Below are 7,492 nucleotides of genomic sequence, written 5' to 3'. Positions count from 1 at the left end.
GTCTGCACAGTATCTGTGGAAAACATCTTTAAGAGCACAGGTTTTATTTTTCTCCAACTGTCCTCCTCATTCTGCAACAGTAACAACGAGGATGACTCATTTTAGCTTCTGCCATCTAAAAAGAGGCACACAATAACATTCATAGGTAGTGCAGAACTTTAGGGTAAACAGCATTACTAATCTTCAAAACACACGTTTTAAACTGTTGGTCGGACAAAACAAGCACTTATCATAGGCGTTTAAATATATATATTTTATAGCCTAAATGATTCATTGAGAAGGTAAATTATTCAGTAATGAAAATTATATTTGTTGCAGTCCAAGTCCAGTCCATGATGATGATGGGTACAACCAAATGTAGAGTCACATGATGCAATTATTGAATCTCGTCGTCCTCTGGCTTTTTATTATGCCTCCACGCTGGCGACAGGTTTCCCTGCATGGCAGCTGATTCTCATGATGTCACTAGATCACACAGGAATCACAGGATCTTGTCCGGCTTCAAGTCACGCGTCTGTGTCTGTAAAGCCAGTGACTGGACCAATCAGCATCACGCAAGGAGCTAATTGCTGAGGCGTGGCTTAGGGGCGTGGCAGGTGATCTGGAGAGGCCGCTTTGTTCTAAACAACAATGGCGGCTCCTAAAGAAGTTTGTATAGATGATGCAACAGGACCGGTAATTGTAGATTACAGACTGCAGTCTAATGACTGAAGCCTATAGCCTTCCTTCCTGCCTTTGTGCCTTTAACCTGCATCAGTTCTGCATCATTACTGCAGGATACAAATATATTGCAGCCGTTCACCACAAAGTAGGATGAAGTGAGCACTTAGAATCTAAATCAGTAGGAATCATCACCATCACCACATCATTCTTCAGGCATCATTAGACTTTCATGAATTCCAGCTCCAAATGCATTCATAAAAGACAAACCTGAGAGACGAGTGTGATTAAACTGGGACCTGCAGTGAAAGGACCATTTAACATGAATATGTGCTACACTAGTTTTAGTCAACACAGCCTTAATGCGGGTACTTTGGGAGCCTGTTATGTTTGGGGACGCATGCTGTCAGCAGAGTGTCCGTCCAACTGTTTACCTCAGCAGGTGATTTCACTGATGGGTTTTCCACTGATGGGTAAAAAGGTGATTATAAGATTATTAGACCCCCTGCTGTAAATGATGTTACCAACTCTGGGAAGAGAGGTTTAGTTGTGTTGCTCTTAACCCTTTCATGCATAGAGGTCACTACAGTATACACTTTTTCAAAAGCGTTTTTTTTTGTATATTCATGACTTTTTATGGCATAGTTGCATAGCAGCCACTACAGTGGACGCTATTGCATCATCTCATACACTTCCACTCAGTGGCAAGCCATTCCAAGTGCAAAAAAAAAACATGTCAAACCAACATGGCCGACAGACAGCCAGAAACTCCAAGTTGCTCATTTTCTGTTCATATGTTCAAAACTTCTATAAAAAGAGACCCTTGCAGGTAAGAAAAATATTCATAGGCTACAATTAGTAGCCTATGAATAGCTCCTCCCGGAGGAGCTAGGGGAAGTGTCCGGGGAGAGAGAAGTCTGGGCGTCCCTGCTCAGGCAGCTGCCCTCGCGACCCGGTCCCGGATAAGCGGAAGACAATGGATGGATGGATGGATGGATGGACAATTAGTCTATTACTGCTGCTGTTCTTGAAAAAACTTCATCCCCAGTAACTTTTTTTTTGTCTGTAAATCAACTTGTTTATGTTTTTAGAATGTGATTTGAAGTTTTTGTAAATCTTTACATTTTGTAGAGCTCAGGAGCAGAGCGTAATAGACAGGCCTACAGGACAGTGGAGGAATTACCACAGTCAAGTGAGGATGATGATGATGCTAGTAGCAGTGAGGAGGAAGGGCTGTCAGAACAGGAAGGGTTAGCAAATGCTAGAAGTAGTAACAGTGGAGCTGAGGACACTGAATCTGGAAAGGATGCTGAGGAAGATGAGGATGAGGGAGCTGAGGATGCAAATGATGGTGAGGGAGTTGAGGCTGAGGATGCATCACCATAGAACTCAAGGGAAAAGGACAGGCATTGCCCTGGCTTATAAAACAGTAGAGTAGGTTTCCTTGCAGTAAAAGTAGCCATAAAATCATTCAGTGTAAATTATTACTGGATGAATCGTGAGCAAGAGACTTGGGAATCTATACAGGAGAGTGAATTCCTCAATGGTGTTTTAGTTATGAATGCATAAATTAAATTATTTTATAGTTCACATGAAAATTTCACATTTCAATACACTATATTATATAAATGTATTCATTTGTTTATCAAATACATTTCTACAAAAACGCATCCTGACTGAGGTTATCATAATTCATGCATGAAAGGGTTAATTGAGCACAGGGATCACATTTGAAGTCCCTCAGAGAAAAATGCAGTAAAAGAGGAGCCGTTTGTAAAGATCATCATTTCTTGTAGTCAACGTATCCTATAGAGGACCTCAAAGTTTGATGTAGAATATCCTCTTCCTGTGTGCCATACAGCTCCTCACTGGGTGAAATGTTTCTTCATCACCAAGAAAGCACTCTGTAGTTTATCTTGACTCAGTCCCACATACACAGCCCTGCTGCCCCAAATACTCAGTACAGCACCAAATGTGTATTAATCTGACCAAATATAGTCCCCTACAAAGACACTTTTTCCTCCTGGTAGCAGGGAACTAAAACTGGTTCAAATCCAACATGAAAGCTTTTCAGTTTGAGCTCTAATCTTAGGCTTTTTAAGCAGCAGCCGCGTTAAGTTTGAGAAAAGCTCAGTTTCTCAGCGTACGCGTTGACTCTGGAAGCTGCAGCGAGGAGGAGGAGCCTGAAGAACACGGTCTCCATATCACATCATCCACATCATAAAGTTTAAAGCTCAAAGAATCAGGATTTTCTGGATAGATTACGACACTGGTGTTAAAAAAGTGAAAAGGGAAGGAGGAACGAGAAAGACCTCCTGACAGTTACTCAGACTTATATAAAAGTCTTATTTACTTATAAGTATTTATTTACAAGTATAATTTGATATTAATGGTATTAGAGATGTCTACAGGACTGTCACTCAGTACTGGACCAATTTCAACCATTGTTGTCTCCATTTCCCTCATTTGAAACAGTGGTGGAAGTAGAACAGTAGATGGAAATATTGAATACCTCAAAAGGACAAATGTGGTGAGAGTGGAATATAAAAGAAAAGGCGTTGCTCTGTTTGATAGATAGCACACTGTTTTTTATTAGTATATTTAGCTTTGTGACGTACAGCTCGAGAGAAAACAAAAAAACATAACTAAATGGTCACAATTTTTTTAAAGTCCAGAAACATTTCAGCCTTAGCAGTGACATCACACAAAAGAAAGCTCAGTTTTTCGATCATTGGTTTCTTTGTCATGGACCAGAGTGATATGTTCTTGTTGTTGGGCTAAACAAACACGCCCGTACCGCTCCAACGCAGTCAACAAACAGAAAAAATAACCCTACATTTCTTCTTTTTTCCTCAATCGTTTAAGTTGCTTCACATATATTATCAACACTTTTCTAAAGAATCAATATATTTAGTCACAGGTACTGAAAAAAAGGGTATCCACCGTTATATATAATAATAAACACAATAAATATAAAAAGAATTTTGATATAATTTATATGGTATCAAAGAGAGAGGGAAATGGGCCTTCAGTTAGACGTGTTTTTACAAAAGTGATGTCCTTTTTTTTTTTACTTCCTGAGGTTGAGTTTTGTCTTATGCAGTTTAAAGTTTTGCTAAATATACTAATAGACTAAGAGACCCGACACACAGGGTCTGTAATGGCTTATCATTCACTGAGGAATCATCTCCACCGGATCCTGGTCACACCAGTGAAGGGTCCTTGTGGCCCCACTGTGATTTTGTGTGCCGTGGAGTTAGCCGAGAGGTCAAAGGTCACCCCACTCTGAACAAACACGCAGCTCGACTACCTCCCACTTCCAAACAATCCGCTTCGTCCAGGGATGCTCACTTTTTAATTTCAGTCGCATAACGTTTCTTCACCAAAAGACGAAAATTAAATTCTCCACCGTTGGCGCGCACACAGTGAACCGTTAATCACGCAAACTAGCTGTTAGCATTCTTCAATGAAACATTGGTGCACCGTTAGCACAAATACTAACTGAATGCTAACAAGGCATTGCTAAAATAAAACAAAAAATCTGAACAGGAGTCTGGTGAAGAAAAGTGACCGACTAAAATTCAAAATGTAAACATGTGCCCTCATGCAATACGATTATGTGTGAAAAAGGTGATAATTGTGTTTAGACGCAGTCCCATTTCCCTTCAGTGTGTAAGGAAGGAGCCAGATTAACTGAAAACAGGGATTTGGGTGGGGGTGGGGGAGGGGTGGGTGGAGAGATGAGAGGAAACAAAACAAAAACAAAAACCAGAAAGAATTGCAAAAATCTGTACATGTAAACATCACACTTCCACTGAGTCAAATTATGAGGAGAATACAGGTTTCACATTGGTATCACTGGAGGTTTCAAGCTCCGGTGGAGGAAATCAAGACAATCAAGAGTCTGGTACAAAGTCAGGTGAAGACAGAAAGAGAAAAGAAAAGAATCAAATATCGCTAAAAATGTGAAAATTAAGGAATCTAAAGCACCACGGAAAAGGAACAGAAAAAAAACACAACGGCTCAGAATGCCATTTTTTAGTTTCGACAGTAGCTATACACCCTGCCCTTATAGAAAAATAAAAAAAGGTCCATTACTTTTTTCTCTCCTTTCATTTCTTTTTAAAATATGTGTGTGTATCCATCTGACCAGACTGGCTCAGGAGGTGTGTGTGTGATCATTTCAGGGACCTGACCGGCGTCACAGCTCATCTGATGGTCTCAGGTTGGAATCTAGAAGCTTCCCTGCAGCAGTTCAGTTTTCCTCTCCATGGATTTAATAACGCTGCAGCATAAGAATAGTTCTGAAACGCCGCAACTACGAGATCTAAAACAAAACATATATCATATCATCATTTGTGAAAATTAGAGTTTTGAAGGAATAGTTTTACATTTTGGGAAATGTGCTTATTGGCTTTCTTGGGACATTTAGAAGGGAAGATCAGCACCACCCTCAGACATGAGAGACATCTCAGTGACACGTGATGAAACGAACGTCTTGCACACGGGGAAGTTCAACTCCTGAGCTAAATTACAGTGACGCTCACGGTAGTTTGAGATAATGTCTTTTTTTTTTAATAAACAGATTTGCTTCCTAGAATTAGTGGAAATGTGTAAAAGATTTATCTTGATAGGCAGCTTTTTAAATCCGAACAAAAGGAACTTCATTTCAAAACAAGCCAGCTTCAGGACTTCAACGTGCCTTCTCTTCCACTGAAAGCTCCACAGTCGACAAGCAGCTTTTACAGAAGCTATATATCAGAGCTTATCACAGCAGCTTGGACCTTTTCATTAAGTACTGTAGTAAGAAAGGTGACACTGCCTCTGTTCCAAGCTGCTCTTTGTCAGGTGGAGCATCCATGTGAAGTCTGAGAGCTCAGAAAAATCACTGTGACCTTTCCTCAAAGGCCTCCTCAAGCCTTAAAACATTTAGTCCTTTTTATGGAAAATCAATTTCAAAACCACGTCGGTGTGTAAACATAACCTTTAAGGGACGTAACACTCACTGAGGAGTGCAGTTATTGGCCAGCAAAGGTCAGCGTGTAGCTTGAATTCTTATGTCTGTCATGTCAGAATCAGACTGGACAGCTGAACAAATAAAACGTGTGTGATGGCGATCAGGTCCCGTGTGGTTGACATCCATGTTTGGAATGTGCAGTATAGGCATAGCTGTTGGAGTATTGTACAAAAATCTCTTTTCATAAAAGACCACTTTACGTGCACTACAAAATATATCTATAAAATAATAATATTAAGAAGAATCAGGACATTGAAAACAGTAATTGTGTAATACTAAAAAAAGACAAATGAGATAGAAGTGTGTCAGCCGTTTGCTCAGCCGGTGGAGACGTTTTGGAGTCTGAACACTCTGATTACGGCTAGAGATTATTCTCCCAGTCTGTCCCACTAGAGACAACAGACAGAAGGGATGGAATCAAACAGTGAGCAAATCACACCTTTCTAAAGATTGTCATTTGCCTATTTTTTTTATTTTTTATTTTTTTTTACTTTGTACAGGTTTTCTGTGGTGCTGTTCTGCAGCTGTCTGGTTTTGAAGTAAACCGGTACTCGTAAAAAAACAAAACAAACCCAACAACGTAAGAATGTCTTTTCTGAGGTTGACAGAGAACATTGACACTTGAGATAGAAGTCCCAAACGCCCACCCACAGTGACTGCTTGATTATCCCTTCAAATACTCGGAAATCAGCGAGGCTGTGTTTGCTACAGCCTGACCAAGAATTCAACTAGGGCACTTTGTTTTCTTTCATTTCGGGACATCTCAGTGGTTCAGTTGTATTTAGTAAAAATGACTTATTCCTAGATATAAATGTTTAAAAGAAGCAGTTTGTCCTGGAGGAAGATTTTAAGCAGACAGTTTGAAGGATCAAACTTTGAGGAGGAGGAGGAGGAGGAGGAGGAGGAGGAGGGAGGAAGAGGGGGTGAACTGCAATACAAGACTCTCCAGTGTCTTCAATCTTTAACTGTTCGACCCAGTTTAGGCTCCAAGCTTCACTTTAAGAAACACAGGTTATGGTTAACAAAGTCTCCTGACTAACAAAGTCTGTTGAGGTTCAGTTGTGTTCAATATTAAACTCCAACTGTGGCTCTATTCCTTTCTTTTTGATTGGAAGTTTGACGTCATCCTGCAGATAATAAACCTACAGGTAACAGGGCTCAACACTTACTTTGAAAAAGTGGTTGGCAGGCTGCCAACCAGGCAACGTTTTTATTTATATAGTTTATATATTTGAGTAACTAGGACACAATGCAGTTATATGTTCAAGTTTAAGAATGACAATGTGACATGTACACATGCTGTACATGCCTTCCAGTATCACTTTCCATTCAGCTCAAAGATGGCAGGATATTTCATTTTTTGTTCAGCTATATCTGGCTCTTTGTCTTTTGAATCAATTCGACAGTCATAGTGATGTTTACGGGTTACACAAGGAGCATTGTCTGCTTCTGATTTCCACAGCAATATTTCAATATCACTAATACAACTAAGATTGAAACATTCATTGATTTGTGGGTGCACGTTTTGCTGTTAGCTGTAGTTATTTTGTTGAAAAGTGGTCGCCAGGCTAATAATTGGTTGCCAATTTATCAAAATGGTTACCAATGGCAACTCTGCAACCCTTAATGTTGAGCCCTGTTTGAACCATTCCACCAATTCTATACTGTAACTTAGAGACTGTATGGCTGTTGATCTGATGGTAGGATTTCCTTCATTTCTTCAAAACATTTCAGAGGTTCAAGGCTTTCGATCAAGCACATCTGGACAGTCCAGATGTGGCACTGAAAACCAGGCAGACTCAACCAAAAACACAG

General features: G+C 40.0%; 1 long non-coding RNA gene across 1 annotated transcript in view; it reads right to left on the bottom strand.

Moving 5' to 3' along the window:
• The window catches only part of LOC311017717, a 77,955-nt gene that overhangs the window by 69,226 nt on the left and 1,237 nt on the right, over positions 1–7,492 (bottom strand). The window lies entirely within an intron of this gene.

This window comes from Eutrigla gurnardus, assembly GCF_963514095.1.
Source record: "Eutrigla gurnardus genome assembly, chromosome: 8".
NCBI lineage: Eukaryota > Metazoa > Chordata > Actinopteri > Perciformes > Triglidae > Eutrigla > Eutrigla gurnardus.
The sequence above is the reverse complement of the archived record's forward strand: the minus strand, read 5'-3'. Positions and strand labels throughout refer to the sequence as shown.